The sequence below is a fragment of the Lampris incognitus genome, chromosome 15 (genome assembly GCF_029633865.1).
Source record: "Lampris incognitus isolate fLamInc1 chromosome 15, fLamInc1.hap2, whole genome shotgun sequence".
Taxonomy (NCBI): domain Eukaryota; kingdom Metazoa; phylum Chordata; class Actinopteri; order Lampriformes; family Lampridae; genus Lampris; species Lampris incognitus.
This window is the reverse complement of record NC_079225.1, coordinates 9248511-9261010: the sequence shown is the minus strand read 5'-3', so window position 1 is coordinate 9261010 and position 12500 is coordinate 9248511. Positions and strand designations below refer to the sequence as shown.

Sequence of the window (12500 nt, the reverse complement as noted above, 5' to 3'; positions counted from 1 at the left end):
TCATCCTAGCTTTACTAGTTTTGTCTTACACCCCAATAGTATTTCCTGGAAGTGTGCATACTTGGCTCCTCTTCTGAAAATGGAATAAAAGGCAACACTTAACCTACGTAATCGGCGTTCCCTTTCTTCTATTCCGATTCCCCCTCAACAAATGGTCATAAGCAGGCAAATGACACCCAACAGCATGCTCAGAGGGCCGGGCTGTGGCCTCGAGGACCAGCACGCTTTTACTCTCTGGGACTCAAATACTTGTTGAACAAACCCAAAGACTGCCAGCACCAGCTGGGATCCCTGTGCCGCCCCCACCCCCTAGCGTCCCCACCAGGGCTTCGATGGCATTGCTTGGTTTTAGAAGTGTGCATGCTGCCTCGTCTCTTATCGACGTCATCACGGTATCCTGGCACGAAATTCCTCCCCGCGCGTGTCTGCGTGCATGGAGGTGTGTATGGATACGAGCATTAGCCGCCTTTGTAGCGTTCAATAATTCAGAAGCAGGAAGGTGGAGATCACATCTCCGGTTTCCTACTGAACGTTGCTTCACCCCCAACACCCCCCCACCCCCCCGTCACTGTCTGGAGGGACGGGGGATGGGAGGAAGAGCGACTTTCTCGCGCTTGTTTTTTTTCCCCACTTCTCTTCCCTCTAAAAACAAGTGGGATGGAGACACGGAGAGAGTAAAGTGCTGCTTGTTCAGAGTCCTGTATTGATTTCTGACTGCCTGCACTGAGGGTAACCTCACAGATCGCTCTGCCTAGCATTTCACTGCGCGCGCGCGCGTGCGCGCGCGTGTGTGTGGCCATCACTGAACAAGGGTAGACCAGCTGAATAAGACAGAACATGCTAACGTATTACCGTCTCTGTACTGCTGACCTTCTTATCGTCAGGAATCAGGAGCACTTTATTCAGACGCAAAGCACAGGGAACCAGACGAGATGCCGTTTCCCCCAGCACACAGCAGTGCAACACAACAACACCACATATCCAAACACTACAAGAACACACATACCCACACTAACACACATACCCACACTAACACATATCCACACTAACACACATATCCAAACTAACACACATATCCAAACTAACACACATATCCACACTAACACACATATCCACACTAACACACATTTCCACACTAACACACATACCCACACGAACACACATATCCACACTAACACACATACCCACACTAACACACATACCCACACTAACACACATATCCACACTAACACACATATCCACACTAACACACATACCCACACTAACACACATATCCACACTAACACACATACCCACACTAACACACATATCCACACTAACACACATACCCACACTAAACAAAAAAATCCCCGTCCAGGAGAGTGAACGCCAGCCAGGATGACTGTCGGAACTGCAGGTCTGCATGGGCTAGCAGTTAGCTTAGCCTGCCCCGCTTCCGCCTCCTCGGTGTTTCCCCCTCGGGCTTCCGCTTCCGGTGCGGGAAGATGGCGGCGCGAATTCACGTTTGCGGCGAGCTCACCTAGTGCCGACCATGCAGTGTCTTCATATATCCATCCATCCATTATCTGAACCACTTACCCTGCTCTCAGGGTCGCGGGGGTGCTGGAGCCTATCCCAGCAGTCACTGGGCGGCCGGCGGGGAGACACCCTGGACCATCACACACACACACACACAAACACAAACACACACACACACACATCCATTCATACCTAGGGACAATTTAGTACGGCCGATCCACCTGACCTACATGTGTTTGGACTGTGGGAGGAAACTGGAGCCACCAAGACTGGATTACCCCGGGGCTCGGGCCCAGGACCTTCTTGCTGTGAGGTGACTGCGCCAGCCACTGCGCCACCGTGCCGCCCGTCTTTCTATATTCAAATCTAATTTACAGCTAGTGCAATATCTCAATGTAATATTGCGGGAGGCATGTAACATGTTGTAACCGAGCACGTTTTCCGCCCGCTGCAGAATTCGATCCGGGTTGTACCGTGCCCCCGCTAACCTCTCGACTGAAGGGGGCTGGTTACAGTAGTCACCCTCTCCCCGGAGGACACCCTCGCGCTTCTTTATTCCCGCGCTACGAAGAGACTTCTGAGGATCCAACCGCTGCCGGACACATCCGCTGCCACGGATGTGACCAAGCATGTTTCCGCCCGCTGCGGGATTCGATCCGACTTGTACTGCGCCGCAAGGCGACATCGCTAACCGCTCGACTAAAGGGGGGTGGGGGGTGGATCTTTTTGTAGGCTGTATATTTTTGGCCATTTGAGGCGCTGTTTTACCTTGTACCTAGCATTACGTTATGTTTGTACTTAACCGTGACAGCATGTTCCAAGACCACAAAGCAAAGCAGGGTAGATGTATTCTGTCTGGGGATATAAGTGATGGGAATGAGGATTTGGATTCTGATCCTAATAAGAAGCATTTCTCAACCTCCACATATCGCATTTGAGCTGCCCCATATATTCAAACACACGCACAAAAAATGCCCCCAGGCTTCCACTTAAATAAGAAGAAGAAGAGAACAAAGCAGAAAACCAAGAGAGCAGATCAGAACAGAACAGGACAAGACACACACAAAATTACACACAAAGCACACAAGAGCTGAACTGAATACCAAAGCGTTTAGAAATACAACACACAACACAGCAAAAGAACACACCTGAGGATAAGAAGTCAAACGTGTCTCTCACCACGTCCCCCCCACGGGGACTGACGAGGGTAACAAGGGGGTAACGAGCAGTGGCGGCTGGTGCTAAAAATGTTTGGGGGGGGGCGCAATTTACCTTGGCCCAGAACATTAAGACAATACCCATTTCACTGCCAATAAACGTGGGCGTGTCTGGGGCAGCACAGAACTGCGCCCCCTGGAAAACCTGAAGAAACCAATCAGACAGCAGCCTCAGGTCACGTGCTCGCCACAAGTTTGAGGGCTTATGGTTTGGCCGGCGCCCCTCACCCAGGAAGTATATGTATTCAGACAGGAAGTATATGTATCCAGACAGGAAGTATATGTAGTCAGACAGGAAGTATATGTATCCAGACAGGAAGTATATGTAGTCAGACAGGAAGTATATGTAGTCAGACAGGAAGTATATGTATCCAGACAGGAAGTATATGTATCCAGACAGGAAGTATATGTATTCAGACAGGAAGTATATGTATCCAGACAGGAAGTATATGTATCCAGACAGGAAGTATATGTATTCAGACAGGAAGTATATGTATTCAGACAGGAATCAACCAGATACCCCTCTGGAACCAGTATTTAATGCTGCTGACAGGCGCTCACAGACTGACAACACTTTTATTTCATCATTATTTGCATCATACAACTACATTATACTTAACATGTGTAAGTAGATTTCCATCTCTTGATGTTTGAAGGGGGCGGCGCCCCGGCGCCCTCTACTGGCCAGCCGCCACTGGTAACGAGGAGCGGGGAGGGCACCAGATTTATCCGCACAGCCACCACGCTTTCAGAGGAACGCTGACTCCATCAGCTTGCAAAGGAACGTCACTAATTTCGCCCTCTCGCGGATTTATAGGCCGCCCCTGCGAGGTGGAAATGTCAGGCCGGCGGGCTGCAGGGTTGACAGAAAAACGAGTCCGTTTTGCAAAGCGGGAAGCATTTTTTTTCTTTTAATTCTTTCGGTGCCGTCTTTATTTCGAGTCGTCTCCTCGGAGAGGACGGTGAGAGGATGCCTCCTAAAAGGTCACAGTTGATTGGTTAACCGCGGAAAGCATTTTGCACAGGAATGCCCGCCTGACATCTTATCTCCTCTTGGTCCCGCAGTCTCGGAAGAGGTCGGAGGGCACAAAAGTATTTCCTCAACCACTCAAGGCAAAACTGGGTTTTTTTTTAGGGGGGTGGGAGGGGGGTGAGGAGACAAGACGAGACGAGAAGTGTGGGTAGTATTTGTGTGGCTGGGAGGTGAAAAATCCGGAATTGGTGAAGCCATTCAGTGACCGGAAGCTACACGTGCACACAAACAGCTGCGGAGAAGCTCCGCTCTTCCCTCTGGCGCCGCGGAAAGGCCACCGATGGGTTTGGCGTGTGACACTGACTAGATCTCAACATCTGGACAATGCAGATGCAAAGGGGGAGCATTTTAGGTCTTAATGCTGGGTGAAATCCCCAAACTCTGTTTTCTCTGTGTACTTGTTGTATGTTTGGTGAGACCAAGCTCCTCGGGACTACTTCACTAGTCCCTCTCTCGTTTGGTAAGCTGTGGACGGAGACTGCAGTGTCAGTGGGAAGGAAATGGAGGGGAATGTTTGTGCAACATGTTGGACTTTGATACAGGTGTGTGTGTGTGTGTGTGTGTGTGTGTGTGTGTGTGTGTGTGTGTGTGTGTGTGTGTGTGTGTGTGTGTGCAGCAAACTCTGGGTTGTGGATCAAGGTTGTGCTGCAAGCTCGTCCGCTGGAGTGCGTTTAGTGTTGCACCGGAAGGGGAGCTGATGGTTGCTATAACCTCGCGAGAAGAGAAGCGAGGTGGTGACGTGTGAGAACAGCGAATAGCGTAGCGAATTCAGGGGGCAGCCGGGAACCGCCGCAGCCAGAATGCGAACCCGGGTCTCCCGCACCGCGGGCGACAGCGTTAACCAGTCGACTAAAGGGTCCGACCCGTTAGCCCACCGGCCAGCGAGTCTAGTCATCCGCGGTCGTTACACACTACCCCCCCCCTCGTTAGGGAAGCGCGTCCCCACGCTTCAGCATACCAGCTCCCTCACGCCTCTGAGCGCGCGCGCTCCTGATGGCCTCAAGGTCTCACCGTCCCGCCTCTGACACCAATGTAGAGAATTCAGGGGGCAAGCTCGGAACCGCCGCAGCCAGGGCGCGAACCCGGGTCTCCCGCACCATATGGGCGACTACGTTAACCAGTCGACTAAAGGGCGCGACCCGGGTGCCAAGGGCGAGCGAGTCTAGCCATCCAACCCGGTATCACCTCTTTTCGTGTCAGTGTGCAACGAAAATACGTGCTGAACAACACGAAATACAACTGTATTTCAGTTTGAAGGCTGTTTCGTGTCTGCGCCACGTTTTTTTTTCTGTCAATCGGGACTCGGGAGCCCAGAAGCCGTATAGGTAAGGGAGATGCAGGATCGACATGTGGATTTTAAAGACATCTTTAATATTTCTCAACACAAAAACACGAAAGTGTCCTTGATACCTCAACAATATGACAGGATAGTGTGACGCCCATCCGTCTTCATTATTTCTCCTTCGGTTCTGAGAAATCAAGCTTGTTTTAGTCGGTTTCAATAGCGGAAGGCTACGTTAGCCTACCCGTGACCCTCAGCGAGTTTGAAAGTCGTGCTCGGTATCATGAAAATTTTAAAATTCGTGTCCATGTACGCGAAATCAATAGTTTAAATGTCGTGATTATTTCACGAACTGCCATCATACCGGGCTGGGTCATCCGTAGTCGTTACATGAGCAATTGGGTGTGTCCTCGTCGCTGTACTAGCGCCTCCTCTGGTCGTCGGGGCGCCTGTTCGGAGGGGAAGGGATCTTCCCACGTGCTACGTCCCCCTGGTGAAACTCCTCACTGTCAGGTGAAAAGAAGCGGCTGGCGACTCCTCGTGTATGGGAGGAGGCATGTGGTAGTCTGCAGCCCTCCCCGGATCAGCAGAGGGGGTGGAGCAGCGACCGGGAAGGCTCGGAAGAGTGGGGTAATTGGCCGGACACAACTGGGGAGAAAAGGGGGGGGGACACAATGTCATCTGACACAGCAATACTGAGCAACACACCAATCCGTAAGGAACATTTAATTAAAGCTAATTAAATGGTAGATCATGTTTAGCGTTGTACTTTAGCACCCATCGCCTTCTCTTCCGTGTTCACCTCAGAAGTTCCTTCTTCTCCTTCTTCCTTACGTTTGTTGGCGATAAGCCTTTTGCATTACTCGGTGGAATGGTGGACCCCCCGGCAGCAGTCAAACATAACATATAGAGGGAGGTGAACTACATGACGCCACCACACTGACTGGCTGCTGCTCCAAAAATGGCAGTGGAAAAGAAAGTTTCTGAGATAGCATCTGTTAGCATGAAAATATGGATAACCTCTTAAAGTAAGCTGAACTCGTGCGAGGTGCAGAGCTCCATGGTGACCACCGGAGCGTGTCTGTATACACGTGGCTGTGTGTGGACCACTGAAACCACATTAAAACGCAGAGGCGGTGACACGGTCGGTTTCTATCAGCATGCGCTGAAGGCCGTTTGTTTGAGGGGGGACAGGGGGCGGGGTAAATCCAAGATGGGGATCAGTTAGTTCATGGAAACATCGGTAGGATCCCTGGAGAACCTCTGAACACTGGTACGTCATACCCAGTCGCACGGACTTTCGATCGTGATACTATCACGATTATGACCTGATTTACGTGATGTGGTCACGAAGGTTAGGGTTCTATCAGATCGTGACCACATCACGTAAATCAGGTCATAATCGTGATGGTATCGCGATAGATTAATTAACGTGATGCCGTCACGAAAGTCCGTGCGACGGGGTTGGGTACGTCAGGGTGTGTGGAGGCAGCAGACCAGAGGACCGCCTTACCTGACAACACCTGAGCTCATCAATGTTAATGGCAGGTGCCGCGCGGACGCCAGTAATGTAACTACGAACTTTCGCAGCCTCGGATTACAGAGGCCGTCATGGAAACCGGCTTTATTTGCGCCATTTTTGTTGCCCCCCAGGTTGACACGCCTGTTGGTTTCCACGACCCTCGTTTGAACACACGTGATTTGCCTTTATGTAGACACACACACACACACACACACACACACACACACACACACACACGCAAGCACGCACACACACGCAAGCACGCACGCACACGTGCACGCACAGACGCACGCATGCACACACAGGGCACGGGAGCCCTCTGCAGCCGTGTTGTTTGGTTGTGGTGTGTGTGCACGGCACGTTGTGGAGTTGTGTTGTGCAGGCTGTGTGTGTGAGGTTGTGACAGCTGCTTTGCGGGCACTGACAGGTGCGGACCTCCGTAATTTTGACACTTCCCCTTCTTCAGAGTGCTCAGGGATGAGGGGAACCTGAGAAAAGCTCCTCCAAGACGCTCCCAGATCGGCCGGTCCTCGTGGGGACATCGGGGGGGGGGTCACCGTTTACCGAGGGAGGGGGTGGGGAGAGGGGGGGAGGGGCTGTACTGCCTTAAGACCCGCACAAGACAGTTCCGAGCAAACACGGGTACTGTGGACCTCTGGTGCTCACAAATGGATCGAACTTGGCTTTCTGCTGCTTCTGCTCAGCCGGAAGCACAACCCGCCCCTGTCCCGTGAACCATGACCCAGCGGAGAAATGGCGCTGCTGTCACGTACACTCATCTGCTGTCACACGTGCACACGTACACATGTGCACACTTGCACACTTGCATGCACTAACACTGCGAGCCAATGGATTCAACACCCCCCCCCCACCCCCAGGGGTGTAGCACAAAATTCTGTGCCCTATACATAAGCAGTCTCTGTGGGCCCCTTTCCTCTTTGGCTAGTTAGCTATCATAGCTTTCCTCTTTAGCTAGCTAGCTAGCTAGCCACCTTTCTTTTTTAAAGCTCCTAGCTTGCCTTTCTCTCTCTTTCCTTTTCTTTCTTTTCTTGTCTGGAACCCAGATTTTCCTCACTTTGGGAAAGCCGTGACTCGGTGCTTGTGCTTGTACCAGCAGTCACTCGCGACAGGACCGCGTGAGCTGCACTGAGAGACGCGCGTGAGGGGACTAAACCATTTTGCACCTTTTGGAAGGGGTGAGAGGGGCCTCGGAGAGGGGTGAGAGGGGCCTCAGACAGGGGTGAGAGGACCCTCAGAGAGCCTCCACTGTTTTCTTTAAGTCCCTCAACCGATGTGCTGAGCCAACGTTAACTGAAGTTATGACACTAATTAGTTAGAAATACAAATTTGCAAACCATAACAAACTTTTAATTCCAGGCTTCCCGAGGGCGCCCCCTCCCTTCTGGGCCCTGGTAGGTCCCCCCCGCCCCCCCCCCCTACTACGACGCCGCGCTGCCCACCCCTTCACGCACACATGTATGTAGTGAACAAATAGCATGACTCTGATTCTTATACTGACACACACAGACGTGTACTTGTACACACACATACACACACACACGGAGGCATTTCCTGCTGTGCACTTTGATGGTGCAGTGAATGGAGTCCAGGTGGATGCAGCCTGATGCTTTGATGAGTTTTTAAACAGCCTGCAGACTCCAAAGAGCTGCTGAAGAAGCACTCGGCTGCAGCCAGGCAGGATTTCCATTTGTTCCAGTCAGTATGTTTTGTGTGTGCATGTCGACGGCTTTGTAACGTACGTTCTGAGTCGTTTTAAAAATTGCTAGGAACAGCTAGGAGGGGCCGAACCGCCAAACCCGGTGTGTTTGGACCGGAAATATATGGTCAGAATGAGGACATTTATTCAATGTCCACGCTAAACAACAAATTGCTTAAGTAAAACACACGACCCATTTTCCCACCTGCCAAGGCCTCTATATAATGTATTCCCTATCATGTTTATCTTCTTGACATGAAGGAAAGGGATCTCATCTCATCTCATCTCACCTCACCTCACCTCACCTCACCTCACCTCACCTCACCTCATCTCATCTCATCTCATCTCATCTCATCTCATCTCATCTCATCTCATCTCATCTCATCTCATCTCATCTCATCTCATCTCATCTCATCTCATCTCATCTCATCTCACCTCACCTCACCTCACCTCACCTCACCTCACCTCACCTCACCTCACCTCACCTCACCTCACCTCACCTCACCTCACCTCACCTCACCTTCAGCCGTTTCTCCGGGGTCGGGTCGTGGTGGCAGCAAGCTAAGTAGGGCACTCCGGACGTCCCTCTCCCAAACAACGCTCTCCAGCTCCTCCTGGGGGATCCCAAGGCGTTCCCAGGCCAGATTGGACATGTAGTCCCTGCAGTGAGTTCTGGGTCTACCCCGAGGACTCCCCCCATTGGTCGTGCCTGGAAAACCTCGAAAGGAAGGCGCCCAGGAGGCATCCTGATCAGATGCCCGAACCACCTCAACTGGCTCCTTTCGAGCAGCGGCTCTACTCCGAGCTCCCTCCGGATGTCCGAGCTCCTCACCCTATCTCAAAGGCTGAGCCCAGACTCCCTACGGAGGAAACTCATTTCAGCCGCTTGTATCCGCGATCTCACCCCTTTCGGTCACTACCCAAAGCTCATGACCATAGGTGAGGGCTGGAACCAAGACTGACTGGTAAATTGAGAGCTTTGCCTTCCGGCTCAGCTCCCTCTTCACCACAACGGTCCGGTACAGCGTCCTCATTACTGCTGATGCTGCACCAATCCACCTGTCAATCTCCCGCTCCATCCTACCCTCACTCGTGATCAAGACCCCGAGATACTTGAACTCCTTCACTTGAGGCAACAACTCATCCCCACCCCGGAGGGAGCAATCCAACCGGAGGAAAAGTATTCAGTAGGTAAACTCATGTAGGCATCCTTTGCTCAGGTTAACCTGATCTATTTATTTATTTCCAGAGTAGGCACGCCTATGTTTTATAAAGAAACTCAGTCGAAGCTCATCTGGGCTACTAAACTGGACCACAACGGCAAAGGGAGACCTGTTGAATAAACGCATATTTTCTACTAATTAAGATAGTTAAATGAGGGTGAGTAATGTTTACTCTATACCGGACCACCATGCGTCTCTCACGCCGTGTCAGTATTTGGTCAACGTCCCATCACCTGTCTTCAAGCTTTTTGTCTTTTTACACCGACCGGCCAGAGGAGGCGCTAGTGCAGCGACCAGGACACATACCCATCTCTGGCTTCTCACCCGCAGACACGGCCAATTGTGTCTGTAGGGACGCCCGACCAAATCGGAGGTAACACGGGGATTCGAACCGGCGATCCCCGTGTTGGTAGGCAACGGAATAGACCGCTGCGCTACCCGGACGCCCTTCGTTATGGGAATGTTAAAGGAAATTCCAGTTTGTATCCCCATGGGTCTTATTTCCGTAGTATCCTCCCCTCCTTCCTTCCTACTGATGTGTTGTAGTATGGTGCGTGGCTGCCACGTGGTGCAGATTGTGGGGGAGTCCAGAAGCTTCTCTTCACTCCGGCGTCAGTAGGACGTACGGGCTCAGACCGATCCACTTCATCTAAACTTCTTATTTGTAAGAGAATACAAAGGTGAAATTGTCAGTGTTTTGGCCGAAATGACAAGTGAAATAATTAACCTACGACCCAGACTACAACTCACGAACCATCATGTACAAATCATACGATTTGATTTGCCACGTGAGACGTGTAGTCTAGGTTACGTAGCTAGTTTCTGCAAGTTGTTGCTAGGCTACTTGAGCCAATCATTTTGGCTAATCTACTGCTACTACTACTACTACTACTAGTTCTACTACTAGTAGTACTTCCGGCTGCTCCCGTTAGGGGGCGCCACAGCGGATCATCCGTTTCCATCTCTTCCTGTCCTCTGCATCTCCCTCTGTCACACCAGCCACCTGCATGTCCTCCCTCACCACATCCATAAACCTCCTCTTTGGCCTTCCTCTTCTCCTCTTCCCTGGCGTCGTAGTAGGGGGGGGGGGACCTACCAGGGCCCAGAAGGGAGGGGGCGCCCTCGGGAAGCCTGGAATTAAAAGTTTGTTTTGGGTTTGCAAATTTATATTTCTAACTAATTAGTGTCATAACTTCAGTTAAAGTTGGCTCAGCACATCGGTTGAGGTTGGTGTTTGTTTGCAGAGTGACGCGTTTCATCCGTCCTGTCATGCTCGCCCAGCCAGCCAGCAGGCCGGCAGCGCCTCTGCCACCTCCCCCTCCTCTGCGCACCGCGGCGGTTGGTTGGTTTGCTAGTGGAGGTCGTCCCTGAACGGCTCTCTCCTCTATACGTAAGGAGGCGCACGTGGCAGGCCTCGCGCCAAGCCGCACCATCGCGCCGAGACGGGCTGCGGTTTCCTCGATAAGACAGATAGTCCACTACTCTTGTTCGTGTGTTGCTGTTTGTGTGTATTTGTGGTTTTGTTTGTGCGGTACAGTGATTATGTGCCAGTAACACCAGTGACCTTGGCGCGGCACACCTGACAGCTGCCTTCCTGTCCGCACAGTCACGGTGGTATTAAGGAGGACCATGTGGCCTATAGATTTGACCAGGGCTCGTAGACGCTGGATGATTGACAGCCGAGGCGAGGCGTGGTGGTGGGTGTGAACATGATTGACAGCCACGAGAACTGTCCAATCACATTAGATCAAGCAGCATCTTGGTTTTTTTTTCTTCTGTCCAGCAAAATAAATACGAATGACAAAATACTACGTGCAGCTCTCCGCAGCTCGTACGCACACAGGCGTGTAGTCAAGTCCGTCAGGTCAGTTTCTTTGTGTAGCCCGTTAGCACAAACTCGCCCCGGTGGACTCAACAGCAACACAACCTCCTCTCCTCAGACCCTCTCATGGGATAAGGAACAACTCCCTGAAAACCCTTTCACAGGGAGCAAAACTAGGAAGAACCCTCCGGGAGAGCAACAGAGGAGGGGTCTCTCTCCCCCAAGACGCACAACGTGCAATGGATGTTGCGTTTACACAATTTACACAATACAACGCTGAAAGAGGATAACACAATTATAATGGACTTAAGTCTCCAACATTGTGTTTTCTGGCGCCTTTTAACCAAACGCTTCACCAGATATTGTCTGAGACACTTGCAGCAGAAACCTTCTGCTGCAAGTGTCAAGTGTCAAACACAAATATTTGTGTTTGCTTGTTTTTAGTTTGGCTGTATGTGTTACTTTAGATATGTGTGTTAGTGTGTGTGTTCTTGTAGTTTTTGTAGTTTTTGGATAAGTGTTTTAGAGTTTGTGTCGCACGGCTGTGGGCTCGGGGGAAACCACGGTTCGTTTCATGTGGCGCTCCTGACCCCTGTACGTGTGTTTGAGGAGGAGGTGCCTCCTCCCCGCATGCTCCCCTCACATTAGGCAGCAGCGCACACCTGCAAAGCGGTTCACCAACCACGTGACGTGCGGGCCTTTCACGTCTCCTTGTGGGGGAGCACTCTCTGAAGCGACGGTCCATAGTTCAGCTTCCAATTACAGAGCTGCACCTTTCTCACGCATGCAAATGAGGGGCGTGTTGTCCCGTTAGTCCCCCGCACCCTCGCCTCTAGCTGGCTGTCAGCCCTCAAACCCTCCTTCTGCCTTACAGCAAACCGTGCCGCCCTCTTCCTCCTGCTGAACGTCCCGAGCTCTTCTCTCTGCCCCAGCACTGGTTTTCAATTTCCTCTGGCCGAGAGTCTCCCCCATTGTTAACTTTCTCTCTTTTCTCCCCCACTCTGCACTCACTCTCACGCACACACGCACACACACGCACGCACACGCACGCACACGCACGCAGCAGGGATGTAAAACGTCCCCCTGTCCCCTCGGTGCAGATTGAAGCAGGTGGCTGAGAGCATAATGGCAGATTAATGAGTTGAAAGAATGTGCTTTGAGAGGGA

General features: G+C 51.6%; 1 protein-coding gene and 1 pseudogene across 1 annotated transcript in view; one reads left to right on the top strand and one right to left on the bottom strand.

Annotated features, from left to right (window-relative positions):
* Positions 1-2149, bottom strand: part of LOC130125465 (guanine nucleotide-binding protein subunit beta-2-like 1) — an 11040-nt pseudogene extending 8891 nt beyond the window's left edge.
* Positions 1-12500, top strand: part of LOC130124768 (exostosin-1) — a 382697-nt gene that overhangs the window by 272613 nt on the left and 97584 nt on the right. The window lies entirely within an intron of this gene.